Raw genomic sequence first — 17,687 nt, forward strand, 5'->3', positions numbered from 1 at the left:
TTATTAAATAAATAAGTATCAACTCTATTTGATAAGTTTTATTTGAATGCACTCTGCGTTAGCGGAGTGCAGCCTAAAGAATAGAACTGAGCGATTTGCACTAAGTTAAAAGTTAGTTTAATAAAGGGAAATTATACAATTAGTATTGATGTTTCCGAGACAGTTCCAAATATCAAATATACAGTATAAGCAAGCAGGGGAACTATTAGAATGGCCTTTACAAGTATATGGGGTGTGTTTGGAGCAATGGTTATTGCTGAAATTGTCATTTACAAAAAGTATCCGCGCTCGATGAGGCTTAACTTTTTCGATCACCGAACTTTGTTTTGATCACCAAATCGTCAATTTTAGTCCGAATAGGCTCATTTTTTGTGGGCACGCTCCACTTGAGCCATATTTTGGGATAAAATAAAAAAATTGGGCACAGCGAACCGTTTTGGTCAAGTTTTTACCGATTTCTAAAAAAGTATCCGCGCTCGATGAGGCTTAACTTTTTCGATCACCGAACTTTGTTTTGGTCACCAAATCGTCAATTTTAGTCCGAATTGGCTCATTTTTTGTGGGCATGCTCCACTTGAGCCATAAATTGGGATAAAACAAAAAAATCTGGCACAGCGAACCATTTTGGACAAGTTTTTACCCATTTCCATAAAAGTATCCGCGCTCGATGAGGCTTAACTTTTTCGATCACCGAGGCTTTTTGAGGCTCTAAAAAGTGTAAATATCGAATAAAAGTATTCTATGAGGTTTGAATACTCAAAAGAAAAAGCCTACAACACCTGGTGTTCCCAAGCGGTCACCCATCCAAGTACTAACCAGGCCCAATGTTGCTTAACTTCGGTGATCGGACGAGAACCGGTGCATTCAACATGGTATGGTCGTAGGCATTTGCGTGAGCGGGAGCGAATTTATATACAACAGTATTGTATTGTAGTCTTATATTCATATATAGGATTACTTTAACTGGCCGCCTTGCGGTTTGCAAAATAGTCACCTAATACATGCAATTTTAGCCACGGTTGTGTTATAATTTATGCAATTCGTAGCCAAACAGTGTATTATGACAAAAGCGCAAACTTTTTGCTTCCAACCATCCACAATATAGTGGAACGGCAGCAAAACAAAGCACAGATGGATTGGGTACGTGGAACCTGTATAACCGGACATTGAACCGGAAGCATGACTTCAGTGGGTTTAGGCCGGTAATTGGGAAAATCAGTGGCGAATTGCTTTTAGACTAATTGTTGTGATAAACTTATTAAATAGGTAAGTATCAACTCTATTTGATAAGTTTTATTTGAATGCACTCTGCGTTAGCGGAGTGCAGCCTAAAGAATGGAACTGAGCGATTTGCACTAAGTTAAAAGTTAGTTTAATAAAGGGAAATTATACAATTAGTATTGATGTTTCCGAGACAGTTCCAAATATCAAATATACAGTATACGCAAGCAGGGGAGTTATTATAATGGCCTTTACAAGTATATGGGGTGTGTTTGGAGCAATGGTTATTGCTGAAATTGTCATTTACAAAAAGTATCCGCGCTCGATGAGGCTTAACTTTTTCGATCACCGAACTTTGTTTTGATCACCAAATCGTCAATTTTAGTCCGAATTGGCTCATTTTTTGTGGGCGCGCTCCACTTGAGCCATAATTTGGCATCAAATGAAAAAATTGGGCACAGCGAACCGTTTTGGTCAAGTTTTTACCGATTTCCAAAAAAGTATCCGCGCTCGATGAGGCTTAACTTTTTCGATCACCGAACTTTGTTTTGGTCACCAAATCGTCAATTTTAGTCCGAATTGGCTCATTTTTTGTGGGCATTCTCCACTTGAGCCAAAGATTGGGATAAAACAAAAAAATCTGGCACAGCGAACCATTTTGGACAAGGTTTACCCATTTCCAAAAAAGTATCCGCGCTCGATGAGGCTTAACTTTTTCGATCACCGAGGCTTTTTGAGGCTCTAAAAAGTGTAAATATCGAATAAAAGTATTCTATGAGGTTTGAATACTCAAAAGAAAAAGCCTACAACACCTGGTGTTCCCAAGCGGTCACCCATCCAAGTACTAACCAGGCCCAATGTTGCTTAACTTCGGTGATCGGACGAGAACCGGTGCATTCAACATGGTATGGTCGTAGGCATTTGCGTGAGCGGGAGCGAATTTATATACAACAGTATTGTATTGTAGTCTTATATTCATATATAGGATTACTTTAACTGGCCGCCTTGCGGTTTGCAAAATAGTCACTTAATACATGCAATTTTAGCCACGGTTGTGTTATAATTTATGCAATTCGTAGCCAAACAGTGTATTATGACAAAAGCGCAAACTTTTTGCTTCCAACCATCCACAATACAGTGGAACGGCAGCAAAACAAAGCACAGATGGATTGGGTACGGGGAACCTGTATAACCGGACATTGAACCGGAAGCATGACTTCAGTGGGTTTAGGCCGGTAATTGGGAAAATCAGTGGCGAATTGCTTTTAGCCTAATTGTTGTGATAAACTTATTAAATAGGTAAGTATCAACTCTATTTGATAAGTTTTATTTGAATGCACTCTGCGTTAGCGGAGTGCAGCCTAAAGAATGGAACTGAGCGATTTGCACTAACTTAAAAGTTAGTTTAATAAAGGGAAAATTTACAATTAGTTTTGATGTTTCCGAGACAGTTCCAAATATCAAATATACATTATACGCACGCAGGGGAACTATTAGAATGGCCTTTACAAGTATATGGGGTGTGTTTGGAGCAATGGTTATTGCTGAAATTGTCATTTACAAAAAGTATCCGCGCTCGATGAGGCTTAACTTTTTCGATCACCGAACTTTGTTTTGATCACCAAATCGTCAATTTTAGTCCGAATTGGCTCATTTTTTGTGGGCACGCTCCACTTGAGCCATAATTTGGGATAAAATAAAAAAATTGGGCACAGCGAACCGTTTTGGTCAAGTTTTTACCGATTTCTAAAAAAGTATCCGCGCTCGATGAGGCTTAACTTTTTCGATCACCGAACTTTGTTTTGGTCACCAAATCGTCAATTTTAGTCCGAATTGGCTCATTTTTTGTGGGCATGCTCCACTTGAGCCATAGATTGGGATAAAACAAAAAAATCTGGCACAGCGAACCATTTTGGACAAGTTTTTACCCATTTCCAAAAAAGTATCCGCGCTCGATGAGGCTTAACTTTTTCGATCACCGAGGCTTTTTGAGGCTCTAAAAAGTGTAAATATCGAATAAAAGTATTCTATGAGGTTTGAATACTCAAAAGAAAAAGCCTACAACACCTGGTGTTCCCAAGCGGTCACCCATCCAAGTACTAACCAGGCCCAATGTTGCTTAACTTCGGTGATCGGACGAGAACCGGTGCATTCAACATGGTATGGTCGTAGGCATTTGCGTGAGCGGGAGCGAATTTATATACAACAGTATTGTATTGTAGTCTTATATTCATATATAGGATTACTTTAACTGGCCGCCTTGCGGTTTGCAAAATAGTCACCTAATACATGCAATTTTAGCCACGGTTGTGTTATAATTTATGCAATTCGTAGCCAAACAGTGTATTATGACAAAAGCGCAAACTTTTTGCTTCCAACCATCCACAATATAGTGGAACGGCAGCAAAACAAAGCACAGATGGATTGGGTACGTGGAACCTGTATAACCGGACATTGAACCGGAAGCATGACTTCAGTGGGTTTAGGCCGGTAATTGGGAAAATCAGTGGCGAATTGCTTTTAGCCTAATTGTTGTGATAAACTTATTAAATAAGTAAGTATCAACTCTATTTGATAAGTTTTATTTGAATGCACTCTGCGTTAGCGGAGTGCAGCCTAAAGAATGGAACTGAGCGATTTGCACTAAGTTAAAAGTTAGTTTAATAAAGGGAAATTATACAATTAGTATTGATGTTTCCGAGACAGTTCCAAATATCAAATATACAGTATACGCAAGCAGGGGAGTTATTATAATGGCCTTTACAAGTATATGGGGTGTGTTTGGAGCAATGGTTATTGCTGAAATTGTCATTTACAAAAAGTATCCGCGCTCGATGAGGCTTAACTTTTTCGATCACCGAACTTTGTTTTGATCACCAAATCGTCAATTTTAGTCCGAATTGGCTCATTTTTTGTGGGCACGCTCCACTTGAGCCATAATTTGGGATAAAATAAAAAAATTGGGCACAGCGAACCGTTTTGGTCAAGTTTTTACCGATTTCTAAAAAAGTATCCGCGCTCGATGAGGCTTAACTTTTTCGATCACCGAACTTTGTTTTGGTCACCAAATCGTCAATTTTAGTCCGAATTGGCTCATTTTTTGTGGGAATGCTCCACTTGAGCCATAGATTGGGATAAAACAAAAAAATCTGGCACAGCGAACCATTTTGGACAAGTTTTTACCCATTTCCAAAAAAGTATCCGCGCTCGATGAGGCTTAACTTTTTCGATCACCGAGGCTTTTTGAGGCTCTAAAAAGTGTAAATATCGAATAAAAGTATTCTATGAGGTTTGAATACTCAAAAGAAAAAGCCTACAACACCTGGTGTTCCCAAGCGGTCACCCATCCAAGTACTAACCAGGCCCAATGTTGCTTAACTTCGGTGATCGGATGAGAACCGGTGCATTCAACATGGTATGGTCGTAGGCATTTGCGTGAGCGGGAGCGAATTTATATACAACAGTATTGTATTGTAGTCTTATATTCATATATAGGATTACTTTAACTGGCCGCCTTGCGGTTTGCAAAATAGTCACCTAATACATGCAATTTTAGCCACGGTTGTGTTATAATTTATGCAATTCGTAGCCAAACAGTGTATTATGACAAAAGCGCAAACTTTTTGCTTCCAACCATCCACAATACAGTGGAACGGCAGCAAAACAAAGCACAGATGGATTGGGTACGTGGAACCTGTATAACCGGACATTGAACCGGAAGCATGACTTCAGTGGGTTTAGGCCGGTAATTGGGAAAATCAGTGGCGAATTGCTTTTAGCCTAATTGTTGTGATAAACTTATTAAATAGGTAAGTATCAACTCTATTTGATAAGTTTTATTTGAATGCACTCTGCGTTAGCGGAGTGCAGCCTAAAGAATGGAACTGAGCGATTTGCACTAAGTTAAAAGTTAGTTTAATAAAGGGAAATTATACAATTAGTATTGATGTTTCCGAGACAGTTCCAAATATCAAATATACAGTATACGCAAGCAGGGGAACTATTAGAATGGCCTTTACAAGTATATGGGGTGTGTTTGGAGCAATGGTTATTGCTGAAATTGTCATTTACAAAAAGTATCCGCGCTCGATGAGGCTTAACTTTTTCGATCACCGAACTTTGTTTTGATCACCAAATCGTCAATTTTAGTCCGAATTGGCTCATTTTTTGTGGGCACGCTCCACTTGAGCCATAATTTGGGATAAAATAAAAAAATTGGGCACAGCGAACCGTTTTGGTCAAGTTTTTACCGATTTCCAAAAAAGTATCCGCGCTCGATGAGGCTTAACTTTTTCGATCACCGAACTTTGTTTTGGTCACCAAATCGTCAATTTTAGTCCGAATTGGCTCATTTTTTGTGGGCACGCTCCACTTGAGCCATAATTTGGGATAAAATAAAAAAATTGGGCACAGCGAACCGTTTTGGACAAGTTTTTACCCATTTCCAAAAAAGTATCCGCGCTCGATGAGGCTTAACTTTTTCGATCACCGAGGCTTTTTGAGGCTCTAAAAAGTGTAAATATCGAATAAAAGTATTCTATGAGGTTTGAATACTCAAAAGAAAAAGCCTACAACACCTGGTGTTCCCAAGCGGTCACCCATCCAAGTACTAACCAGGCCCAATGTTGCTTAACTTCGGTGATCGGACGAGAACCGGTGCATTCAACATGATATGGTCGTAGGCATTTGCGTGAGCGGGAGCGAATTTATATACAACAGTATTGTATTGTAGTGTTATATTCAAATAAAGGATTACTTTAACTGGCCGCCTTGCGGTTTGCAAAATAGTCACTTAATACATGCAATTTTAGCCATGGTTGTGTTATAATTTATGCAATTCGTAGCCAAACAGTGTATTATGACAAAAGCGCAAACTTTTTGCTTCCAACCATCCACAATACAGTGGAACGGCAGCAAAACAAAGCACAGATGGATTGGGTACGGGGAACCTGTATAACCGGACATTGAACCGGAAGCATGACTTCAGTGGGTTTAGGCGGGTAATTGGGAAAATCAGTGGCGAATTGCTTTTAGCCTAATTGTTGTGATAAACTTATTAAATAGGTAAGTATCAACTCTATTTGATAAGTTTTATTTGAATGCACTCTGCGTTAGCGGAGTGCAGCCTAAAGAATGGAACTGAGCGATTTGCACTAACTTAAAAGTTAGTTTAATAAAGGGAAATTATACAATTAGTTTTAATGTTTCCGAGACAGTTCCAAATATCAAATATACAGTATACGCAAGCAGGGGAACTATTAGAATGGCCTTTACAAGTATATGGGGTGTGTTTGGAGCAATGGTTATTGCTGAAATTGTCATTTACAAAAAGTATCCGCGCTCGATGAGGCTTAACTTTTTCGATCACCGAACTTTGTTTTGGTCACCAAATCGTCAATTTTAGTCCGAATTGGCTCATTTTTTGTGGGCATGCTCCACTTGAGCCATAGATTGGGATAAAACAAAAAAATCTGGCGCAGCGAACCATTTTGGACAAGTTTTTACCCATTTCCAAAAAAGTATCCGCGCTCGATGAGGCTTAACTTTTTCGATCACCGAGGCTTTTTGAGGCTCTAAAAAGTGTAAATATCGAATAAAAGTATTCTATGAGGTTTGAATACTCAAAAGAAAAAGCCTACAACACCTGGTGTTCCCAAGCGGTCACCCATCCAAGTACTAACCAGGCCCAATGTTGCTTAACTTCGGTGATCGGACGAGAACCGGTGCATTCAACATGGTATGGTCGTAGGCATTTGCGTGAGCGGGAGCGAATTTATATACAACAGTATTGTATTGTAGTCTTATATTCATATATAGGATTACTTTAACTGGCCGCCTTGCGGTTTGCAAAATAGTCACTTAATACATGCAATTTTAGCCACGGTTGTGTTATAATTTATGCAATTCGTAGCCAAACAGTGTATTATGACAAAAGCGCAAACTTTTTGCTTCCAACCATCCACAATACAGTGGAACGGCAGCAAAACAAAGCACAGATAGATTGGGTACGGGGAACCTGTATAACCGGACATTGAACCGGAAGCATGACTTCAGTGGGTTTAGGCGGGTAATTGGGAAAATCAGTGGCGAATTGCTTTTAGCCTAATTGTTGTGATAAACTTATTAAATAGGTAAGTATCAACTCTATTTGATAAATTTTTTTTGAATGCACTCTGCGTTAGCGGAGTGCAGCCTAAAGAATGGAACTGAGCGATTTGCACTAAGTTAAAAGTTAGTTTAATAAAGGGAAATTATACAATTAGTTTTGATGTTTCCGAGACAGTTCCAAATATCAAATATACAGTATACTCAAGCAGGGGAACTATTAGAATGGCCTTTACAAGTATATGGGGTGTGTTTGGAGCAATGGTTATTGCTGAAATTGTCATTTACAAAAAGTATCCGCGCTCGATGAGGCTTAACTTTTTCGATCACCGAACTTTGTTTTGGTCACCAAATCGTCAATTTTAGTCCGAATTGGCTCATTTTTTGTGGGCATGCTCCACTTGAGCCATAGATTGGGATAAAACAAAAAAATCTGGCGCAGCGAACCATTTTGGACAAGTTTTTACCCATTTCCAAAAAAGTATCCGCGCTCGATGAGGCTTAACTTTTTCGATCACCGAGGCTTTTTGAGGCTCTAAAAAGTGTAAATATCGAATAAAAGTATTCTATGAGGTTTGAATACTCAAAAGAAAAAGCCTACAACACCTGGTGTTCCCAAGCGGTCACCCATCCAAGTACTAACCAGGCCCAATGTTGCTTAACTTCGGTGATCGGACGAGAACCGGTGCATTCAACATGGTATGGTCGTAGGCATTTGCGTGAGCGGGAGCGAATTTATATACAACAGTATTGTATTGTAGTCTTATATTCATATATAGGATTACTTTAACTGGCCGCCTTGCGGTTTGCAAAATAGTCACTTAATACATGCAATTTTAGCCACGGTTGTGTTATAATTTATGCAATTCGTAGCCAAACAGTGTATTATGACAAAAGCGCAAACTTTTTGCTTCCAACCATCCACAATACAGTGGAACGGCAGCAAAACAAAGCACAGATAGATTGGGTACGGGGAACCTGTATAACCGGACATTGAACCGGAAGCATGACTTCAGTGGGTTTAGGCGGGTAATTGGGAAAATCAGTGGCGAATTGCTTTTAGCCTAATTGTTGTGATAAACTTATTAAATAGGTAAGTATCAACTCTATTTGATAAATTTTTTTTGAATGCACTCTGCGTTAGCGGAGTGCAGCCTAAAGAATGGAACTGAGCGATTTGCACTAACTTAAAAGTTAGTTTAATAAAGGGAAATTATACAATTAGTTTTGATGTTTCCGAGACAGTTCCAAATATCAAATATACAGTATACTCAAGCAGGGGAACTATTAGAATGGCCTTTACAAGTATATGGGGTGTGTTTGGAGCAATGGTTATTGCTGAAATTGTCATTTACAAAAAGTATCCGCGCTCGATGAGGCTTAACTTTTTCGATCACCGAACTTTGTTTTGATCACCAAATCGTCAATTTTAGTCCGAATTGGCTCATTTTTTGTGGGCACGCTCCACTTGAGCCATAATTTGGGATAAAATAAAAAAATTGGGCACAGCGAACCGTTTTGGTCAAGTTTTTACCGATTTCCAAAAAAGTATCCGCGCTCGATGAGGCTTAACTTTTTCGATCACCGAACTTTATTTTGGTCACCAAATCGTCAATTTTAGTCCGAATTGGCTCATTTTTTGTGGGCATGCTCCACTTGAGCCATAGATTGGGATAAAACAAAAAAATCTGGCACACCGAACCATTTTGGACAAGTTTTTACCCATTTCCAAAAAAGTATCCGCGCTCGATGAGGCTTAACTTTTTCGATCACCGAGGCTTTTTGAGGCTCTAAAAAGTGTAAATATCGAATAAAATTATTCTATGAGGTTTGAATACTCAAAAGAAAAAGCCTACAACACCTGGTGTTCCCAAGCGGTCACCCATCCAAGTACTAACCAGGCCCAATGTTGCTTAACTTCGGTGATCGGACGAGAACCGGTGCATTCAACATGGTATGGTCGTAGGCATTTGCGTGAGCGGGAGCGAATTTATATACAACAGTATTGTATTGTAGTCTTATATTCATATATAGGATTACTTTAACTGGCCGCCTTGCGGTTTGCAAAATAGTCACTTAATACATGCAATTTTAGCCACGGTTGTGTTATAATTTATGCAATTCGTAGCCAAACAGTGTATTATGACAAAAGCGCAAACTTTTTGCTTCCAACCATCCACAATACAGTGGAACGGCAGCAAAACAAAGCACAGATAGATTGGGTACGGGGAACCTGTATAACCGGACATTGAACCGGAAGCATGACTTCAGTGGGTTTAGGCGGGTAATTGGGAAAATCAGTGGCGAATTGCTTTTAGCCTAATTGTTGTGATAAACTTATTAAATAGGTAAGTATCAACTCTATTTGATAAATTTTTTTTGAATGCACTCTGCGTTAGCGGAGTGCAGCCTAAAGAATGGAACTGAGCGATTTGCACTAACTTAAAAGTTAGTTTAATAAAGGGAAATTATACAATTAGTTTTGATGTTTCCGAGACAGTTCCAAATATCAAATATACAGTATACTCAAGCAGGGGAACTATTAGAATGGCCTTTACAAGTATATGGGGTGTGTTTGGAGCAATGGTTATTGCTGAAATTGTCATTTACAAAAAGTATCCGCGCTCGATGAGGCTTAACTTTTTCGATCACCGAACTTTGTTTTGATCACCAAATCGTCAATTTTAGTCCGAATTGGCTCATTTTTTGTGGGCACGCTCCACTTGAGCCATAATTTGGGATAAAATAAAAAAATTGGGCACAGCGAACCGTTTTGGTCAAGTTTTTACCGATTTCCAAAAAAGTATCCGCGCTCGATGAGGCTTAACTTTTTCGATCACCGAACATTGTTTTGGTCACCAAATCGTCAATTTTAGTCCGAATTGGCTCATTTTTTGTGGGCATGCTCCACTTGAGCCATAGATTGGGATAAAATAAAAAAATCTGGCGCAGCGAACCATTTTGGACAAGGTTTACCATTTCCAAAAAAGTATCCGCGCTCGATGAGGCTTAACTTTTTCGATCACCGAGGCTTTTTGCGGCTCTAAAAAGTGTAAATATCGAATAAAAGTATTCTATGAGGTTTGAATACTCAAAAGAAAAAGCCTACAACACCTGGTGTTCCCAAGCGGTCACCCATCCAAGTACTAACCAGGCCCAATGTTGCTTAACTTCGGTGATCGGACGAGAACCGGTGCATTCAACATGGTATGGTCGTAGGCATTTGCGTGAGCGGGAGCGAATTTATATACAACAGTATTGTATTGTAGTCTTATATTCATATATAGGATTACTTTAACTGGCCGCCTTGCGGTTTGCAAAATAGTCACTTAATACATGCAATTTTAGCCACGGTTGTGTTATAATTTATGCAATTCGTAGCCAAACAGTGTATTATGACAAAAGCGCAAACTTTTTGCTTCCAACCATCCACAATACAGTGGAACGGCAGCAAAACAAAGCACAGATGAATTGGGTACGGGGAACCTGTATAACCGGACATTGAACCGGAAGCATGACTTCAGTGGGTTTAGGCCGGTAATTGGGAAAATCAGTGGCGAATTGCTTTTAGACTAATTGTTGTGATAAACTTATTAAATAGGTAAGTATCAATTCTATTTGATAAGTTTTATTTGAATGCACTCTGCGTTAGCGGAGTGCAGCCTAAAGAATGGAACTGAGCGATTTGCACTAACTTAAAAGTTAGTTTAATAAAGGGAAATTATACAATTAGTTTTGATGTTTCCGAGACAGTTCCAAATATCAAATATACAGTATACGCAAGCAGGGGAACTATTAGAATGGCCTTTACAAGTATATGGGGTGTGTTTGGAGCAATGGTTATTGCTGAAATTGTCATTTACAAAAAGTATCCGCGCTCGATGAGGCTTAACTTTTTCGATCACCGAATTTTGTTTTGATCACCAAATCGTCAATTTTAGTCGGAATTGGCTCATTTTTTGTGGGCACGCTCCACTTGAGCCATAATTTGGGATAAAATAAAAAAATTGGGCACAGCGAACCGTTTTGGTCAAGTTTTTACCGATTTCCAAAAAAGTATCCGCGCTCGATGAGGCTTAACTTTTTCGATCACCGAACTTTGTTTTGGTCACCAAATCGTCAATTTTAGTCCGAATTGGCTCATTTTTTGTGGGCATGCTCCACATGAGCCATAGATTGGGATAAAACAAAAAAATCTGGCGCAGCGAACCGTTTTGGACAAGTTTTTACCCATTTCCAAAAAAGTATCCGCGCTCGATGAGGCTTAACTTTTTCGATCACCGAGGCTTTTTGAGGCTCTAAAAAGTGTAAATATCGAATAAAAGTATTCTATGAGGTTTGAATACTCAAAAAAAAAAGCCTACAACACCTGGTGTTCCCAAGCGGTCACCCATCCAAGTACTAACCAGGCCCAATGTTGCTTAACTTCGGTGATCGGACGAGAACCGGTGCATTCAACATGGTATGGTCGTAGGCATTTGCGTGAGCGGGAGCGAATTTATATACAACAGTATTGTATTGTAGTCTTATATTCATATATAGGATTACTTTAACTGGCCGCCTTGCGGTTTGCAAAATAGTCACTTAATACATGCAATTTTAGCCACGGTTGTGTTATAATTTATGCAATTCGTAGCCAAACAGTGTATTATGACAAAAGCGCAAACTTTTTGCTTCCAACCATCCACAATACAGTGGAACGGCAGCAAAACAAAGCACAGATGGATTGGGTACGGGGAACCTGTATAACCGGACATTGAACCGGAAGCATGACTTCAGTGGGTTTAGGCCGGTAATTGGGAAAATCAGTGGCGAATTGCTATTAGCCTAATTGTTGTGATAAACTTATTAAATAGGTAAGTATCAACTCTATTTGATAAGTTTTATTTGAATGCACTCTGCGTTAGCGGAGTGCAGCCTAAAGAATGGAACTGAGCGATTTGCACTAAGTTAAAAGTTAGTTTAATAAAGGGAAATTATACAATTAGTATTGATGTTTCCGAGACAGTTCCAAATATCAAATATACAGTATACGCAAGCAGGGGAACTATTAGAATGGCCTTTACAAGTATATGGGGTGTGTTTGGAGCAATGGTTATTGCTGAAATTGTCATTTACAAAAAGTATCCGCGCTCGATGAGGCTTAACTTTTTCGATCACCGAACTTTGTTTTGATCACCAAATCGTCAATTTTAGTCGGAATTGGCTCATTTTTTGTGGGCACGCTCCACTTGAGCCATAATTTGGGATAAAATAAAAAAATTGGGCACAGCGAACCGTTTTGGTCAAGTTTTTACCGATTTCCAAAAAAGTATCCGCGCTCGATGAGGCTTAACTTTTTCGATCACCGAACTTTGTTTTGGTCACCAAATCGTCAATTTTAGTCCGAATTGGCTCATTTTTTGTGGGCATGCTCCACATGAGCCATAGATTGGGATAAAACAAAAAAATCTGGCGCAGCGAACCGTTTTGGACAAGTTTTTACCCATTTCCAAAAAAGTATCCGCGCTCGATGAGGCTTAACTTTTTCGATCACCGAGGCTTTTTGAGGCTCTAAAAAGTGTAAATATCGAATAAAAGTATTCTATGAGGTTTGAATACTCAAAAAAAAAAGCCTACAACACCTGGTGTTCCCAAGCGGTCACCCATCCAAGTACTAACCAGGCCCAATGTTGCTTAACTTCGGTGATCGGACGAGAACCGGTGCATTCAACATGGTATGGTCGTAGGCATTTGCGTGAGCGGGAGCGAATTTATATACAACAGTATTGTATTGTAGTCTTATATTCATATATAGGATTACTTTAACTGGCCGCCTTGCGGTTTGCAAAATAGTCACTTAATACATGCAATTTTAGCCACGGTTGTGTTATAATTTATGCAATTCGTAGCCAAACAGTGTATTATGACAAAAGCGCAAACTTTTTGCTTCCAACCATCCACAATACAGTGGAACGGCAGCAAAACAAAGCACAGATAGATTGGGTACGGGGAACCTGTATAACCGGACATTGAACCGGAAGCATGACTTCAGTGGGTTTAGGCGGGTAATTGGGAAAATCAGTGGCGAATTGCTTTTAGCCTAATTGTTGTGATAAACTTATTAAATAGGTAAGTATCAACTCTATTTGATAAATTTTTTTTGAATGCACTCTGCGTTAGCGGAGTGCAGCCTAAAGAATGGAACTGAGCGATTTGCACTAACTTAAAAGTTAGTTTAATAAAGGGAAATTATACAATTAGTTTTGATGTTTCCGAGACAGTTCCAAATATCAAATATACAGTATACTCAAGCAGGGGAACTATTAGAATGGCCTTTACAAGTATATGGGGTGTGTTTGGAGCAATGGTTATTGCTGAAATTGTCATTTACAAAAAGTATCCGCGCTCGATGAGGCTTAACTTTTTCGATCACCGAACTTTGTTTTGATCACCAAATCGTCAATTTTAGTCCGAATTGGCTCATTTTTTGTGGGCACGCTCCACTTGAGCCATAATTTGGGATAAAATAAAAAAATTGGGCACAGCGAACCGTTTTGGTCAAGTTTTTACCGATTTCCAAAAAAGTATCCGCGCTCGATGAGGCTTAACTTTTTCGATCACCGAACTTTGTTTTGGTCACCAAATCGTCAATTTTAGTCCGAATTGGCTCATTTTTTGTGGGCATGCTCCACTTGAGCCATAGATTGGGATAAAACAAAAAAATCTGGCGCAGCGAACCATTTTGGACAAGGTTTACCCATTTCCAAAAAAGTATCCGCGCTCGATGAGGCTTAACTTTTTCGATCACCGAGGCTTTTTGCGGCTCTAAAAAGTGTAAATATCGAATAAAAGTATTCTATGAGGTTTGAATACTCAAAAGAAAAAGCCTACAACACCTGGTGTTCCCAAGCGGTCACCCATCCAAGTACTAACCAGGCCCAATGTTGCTTAACTTCGGTGATCGGACGAGAACCGGTGCATTCAACATGGTATGGTCGTAGGCATTTGCGTGAGCGGGAGCGAATTTATATACAACAGTATTGTATTGTAGTCTTATATTCATATATAGGATTACTTTAACTGGCCGCCTTGCGGTTTGCAAAATAGTCACTTAATACATGCAATTTTAGCCACGGTTGTGTTATAATTTATGCAATTCGTAGCCAAACAGTGTATTATGACAAAAGCGCAAACTTTTTGCTTCCAACCATCCACAATACAGTGGAACGGCAGCAAAACAAAGCACAGATGAATTGGGTACGGGGAACCTGTATAACCGGACATTGAACCGGAAGCATGACTTCAGTGGGTTTAGGCCGGTAATTGGGAAAATCAGTGGCGAATTGCTTTTAGCCTAATTGTTGTGATAAACTTATTAAATAGGTAAGTATCAATTCTATTTGATAAGTTTTATTTGAATGCACTCTGCGTTAGCGGAGTGCAGCCTAAAGAATGGAACTGAGCGATTTGCACTAACTTAAAAGTTAGTTTAATAAAGGGAAATTATACAATTAGTTTTGATGTTTCCGAGACAGTTCCAAATATCAAATATACAGTATACGCAAGCAGGGGAACTATTAGAATGGCCTTTACAAGTATATGGGGTGTGTTTGGAGCAATGGTTATTGCTGAAATTGTCATTTACAAAAAGTATCCGCGCTCGATGAGGCTTAACTTTTTCGATCACCGAACTTTGTTTTGATCACCAAATCGTCAATTTTAGTCGGAATTGGCTCATTTTTTGTGGGCACGCTCCACTTGAGCCATAATTTGGGATAAAATAAAAAAATTGGGCACAGCGAACCGTTTTGGTCAAGTTTTTACCGATTTCCAAAAAAGTATCCGCGCTCGATGAGGCTTAACTTTTTCGATCACCGAACTTTGTTTTGGTCACCAAATCGTCAATTTTAGTCCGAATTGGCTCATTTTTTGTGGGCATGCTCCACATGAGCCATAGATTGGGATAAAACAAAAAAATCTGGCGCAGCGAACCATTTTGGACAAGTTTTTACCCATTTCCAAAAAAGTATCCGCGCTCGATGAGGCTTAACTTTTTCGATCACCGAGGCTTTTTGAGGCTCTAAAAAGTGTAAATATCGAATAAAAGTATTCTATGAGGTTTGAATACTCAAAAGAAAAAGCCTACAACACCTGGTGTTCCCAAGCGGTCACCCATCCAAGTACTAACCAGGCCCAATGTTGCTTAACTTCGGTGATCGGACGAGAACCGGTGCATTCAACATGGTATGGTCGTAGGCATTTGCGTGAGCGGGAGCGAATTTATATACAACAGTATTGTATTGTAGTCTTATATTCATATATAGGATTACTTTAACTGGCCGCTTTGCGGTTTGCAAAATAGTCACTTAATACATGCAATTTTAGCCACGGTTGTGTTATAATTTATGCAATTCGTAGCCAAACAGTGTATTATGATAAAAGCGCAAACTTTTCGCTTTCAACCATCCACAATACAGTGGAACGGCAGCAAAACAAAGCACAGATGGATTGGGTACGGGGAACCTGTATAACCGGACATTGAACCGGAAGCATGACTTCAGTGGGTTTAGGCCGGTAATTGGGAAAATCAGTGGCGAATTGCTTTTAGCCTAATTGTTGTGATAAACTTATTAAATAGGTAAGTATCAACTCTATTTGATAAGTTTTATTTGAATGCACTCTGCGTTAGGGGAGTGCAGCCTAAAGAGTGGAACTGAGCGATTTGCACTAACTTAATAGTTAGTTTAATAAAGGGAAATTATACAATTAGTATTGATGTTTCCGAGACAGTTCCAAATATCAAATATACAGTATACGCAAGCAGGAGAACTATTAGAATGGCCTTTACAAGTATATGGGGTGTGTTTGGAGCAATGGTTATTGCTGAAATTGTCATTTACAAAAAGTATCCGCGCTCGATGAGGCTTAACTTTTTCGATCACCGAACTTTGTTTTGGTCACCAAATCGTCAATTTTAGTCCGAATTGGCTCATTTTTTGTGGGCACGCTCCACTTGAGCCATAATTTGGGATAAAATAAAAAAATTGGGCACAGCGAACCGTTTTGGTCAAGTTTTTACCGATTTCCAAAAAAGTATCCGCGCTCGATGAGGCTTAACTTTTTCGATCACCGAACTTTGTTTTGGTCACCAAATCGTCAATTTTAGTCCGAATTGGCTCTTTTTTTTGTGGGCATGCTCCACTTGAGCCATAGATTGGGATAAAACAAAAAAATCTGGCGCAGCGAACCATTTTGGACAAGTTTTTACCCATTTCCAAAAAAGTATCCGCGCTCGATGAGGCTTAACTTTTTCGATCACCGAGGCTTTTTGAGGCTCTAAAAAGTGTAAATATCGAATAAAAGTATTCTATGAGGTTTGAATACTCAAAAGAAAAATCCTACAACACCTGGTGTTCCCTAGCGGTCACCCATCCAAGTACTAACCAGGCCCAATGTTGCTTAACTTCGGTGATCGGACGAGAACCGGTGCATTCAACATGGTATGGTCGTAGGCATTTGCGTGAGCGGGAGCGAATTTATATACAACAGTATTGTATTGTAGTCTTATATTCATATATAGGATTACTTTAACTGGCCGCCTTGCGGTTTGCAAAATAGTCACTTAATACATGCAATTTTAGCCACGGTTGTGTTATAATTTATGCAATTCGTAGCCAAACAGTGTATTATGACAAAAGCGCAAACTTTTTGCTTCCAACCATCCACAATACAGTGGAACGGCAGCAAAACAAAGCACAGATGGATTGGGTACGGGGAACCTGTATAACCGGACATTGAACCGGAAGCATGACTTCAGTGGGTTTAGGCCGGTAATTGGGAAAATCAGTGGCGAATTGCTTTTAGCCTAATTGTTGTGATAAACTTATTAAATAGGTAAGTATCAACTCTATTTGATAAGTTTTATTTGAATGCACTCTGCGTTAGCGGAGTGCAGCCTAAAGAGTGGAACTGAGCGATTTGCACTAACTTAAAAGTTAGTTTAATAAAGGGAAATTATACAATTAGTATTGATGTTTCCGAGACAGTTCCAAATATCAAATATACAGTATACGCAAGCAGGAGAACTATTAGAATGGCCTTTACAAGTATATGGGGTGTGTTTGGAGCAATGGTTATTGCTGAAATTGTCATTTACAAAAAGTATCCGCGCTCGATGAGGCTTAACTTTTTCGATCACCGAACTTTGTTTTGGTCACCAAATCGTCAATTTTAGTCCGAATTGGCTCATTTTTTGTGGGCATGCTCCACTTGAGCCATAGATTAGGATAAAACAAAAAAATCTGGCACAGCGAACCATTTTGGACAAGTTTTTACCCATTTCCAAAAAAGTATCCTCGCTCGATGAGGCTTAACTTTTT

The 17,687-nt window shown here is 39.3% G+C and overlaps 14 non-coding genes across 14 annotated transcripts; all 14 read right to left on the reverse strand.

The window, feature by feature from the left end:
- Positions 1-767: 767 nt before the first annotated feature.
- Positions 768-886, reverse strand: LOC142346841 (5S ribosomal RNA). The gene has a single exon (XR_012759880.1). It is a non-coding gene; the product is annotated as a 5S ribosomal RNA (ribosomal RNA).
- Positions 887-2,021: 1,135 nt separating this feature from the next.
- On the reverse strand, positions 2,022-2,140 carry LOC142346842 (5S ribosomal RNA). The gene has a single exon (XR_012759881.1). It is a non-coding gene; the product is annotated as a 5S ribosomal RNA (ribosomal RNA).
- Positions 2,141-3,276: 1,136 nt separating this feature from the next.
- On the reverse strand, positions 3,277-3,395 carry LOC142346844 (5S ribosomal RNA). The gene has a single exon (XR_012759883.1). It is a non-coding gene; the product is annotated as a 5S ribosomal RNA (ribosomal RNA).
- A 1,136-nt stretch (positions 3,396-4,531) lies between these two features.
- On the reverse strand, positions 4,532-4,650 carry LOC142347317 (5S ribosomal RNA). The gene has a single exon (XR_012760314.1). It is a non-coding gene; the product is annotated as a 5S ribosomal RNA (ribosomal RNA).
- Positions 4,651-5,786: 1,136 nt separating this feature from the next.
- On the reverse strand, positions 5,787-5,905 carry LOC142346999 (5S ribosomal RNA). Its single transcript, XR_012760028.1, has one exon. It is a non-coding gene; the product is annotated as a 5S ribosomal RNA (ribosomal RNA).
- A 948-nt stretch (positions 5,906-6,853) lies between these two features.
- LOC142346845 (5S ribosomal RNA) lies at positions 6,854-6,972 on the reverse strand. Its single transcript, XR_012759884.1, has one exon. It is a non-coding gene; the product is annotated as a 5S ribosomal RNA (ribosomal RNA).
- A 948-nt stretch (positions 6,973-7,920) lies between these two features.
- LOC142346846 (5S ribosomal RNA) lies at positions 7,921-8,039 on the reverse strand. Its single transcript, XR_012759885.1, has one exon. It is a non-coding gene; the product is annotated as a 5S ribosomal RNA (ribosomal RNA).
- A 1,136-nt stretch (positions 8,040-9,175) lies between these two features.
- Positions 9,176-9,294, reverse strand: LOC142346847 (5S ribosomal RNA). Its single transcript, XR_012759886.1, has one exon. It is a non-coding gene; the product is annotated as a 5S ribosomal RNA (ribosomal RNA).
- Positions 9,295-10,428: 1,134 nt separating this feature from the next.
- Positions 10,429-10,547, reverse strand: LOC142346848 (5S ribosomal RNA). The gene has a single exon (XR_012759887.1). It is a non-coding gene; the product is annotated as a 5S ribosomal RNA (ribosomal RNA).
- Positions 10,548-11,683: 1,136 nt separating this feature from the next.
- Positions 11,684-11,802, reverse strand: LOC142346850 (5S ribosomal RNA). The gene has a single exon (XR_012759889.1). It is a non-coding gene; the product is annotated as a 5S ribosomal RNA (ribosomal RNA).
- Positions 11,803-12,938: 1,136 nt separating this feature from the next.
- On the reverse strand, positions 12,939-13,057 carry LOC142346851 (5S ribosomal RNA). Its single transcript, XR_012759890.1, has one exon. It is a non-coding gene; the product is annotated as a 5S ribosomal RNA (ribosomal RNA).
- Positions 13,058-14,192: 1,135 nt separating this feature from the next.
- LOC142346852 (5S ribosomal RNA) lies at positions 14,193-14,311 on the reverse strand. The gene has a single exon (XR_012759891.1). It is a non-coding gene; the product is annotated as a 5S ribosomal RNA (ribosomal RNA).
- Positions 14,312-15,447: 1,136 nt separating this feature from the next.
- Positions 15,448-15,566, reverse strand: LOC142346854 (5S ribosomal RNA). Its single transcript, XR_012759892.1, has one exon. It is a non-coding gene; the product is annotated as a 5S ribosomal RNA (ribosomal RNA).
- A 1,137-nt stretch (positions 15,567-16,703) lies between these two features.
- LOC142347148 (5S ribosomal RNA) lies at positions 16,704-16,822 on the reverse strand. The gene has a single exon (XR_012760168.1). It is a non-coding gene; the product is annotated as a 5S ribosomal RNA (ribosomal RNA).
- Between the last annotated feature and the right edge of the window lie 865 nt (positions 16,823-17,687).

Source organism: Convolutriloba macropyga, chromosome 9, assembly GCF_964194025.1.
Source record: "Convolutriloba macropyga chromosome 9, txConMacr16.3, whole genome shotgun sequence".
Classification (NCBI taxonomy): domain Eukaryota; kingdom Metazoa; phylum Xenacoelomorpha; order Acoela; family Convolutidae; genus Convolutriloba; species Convolutriloba macropyga.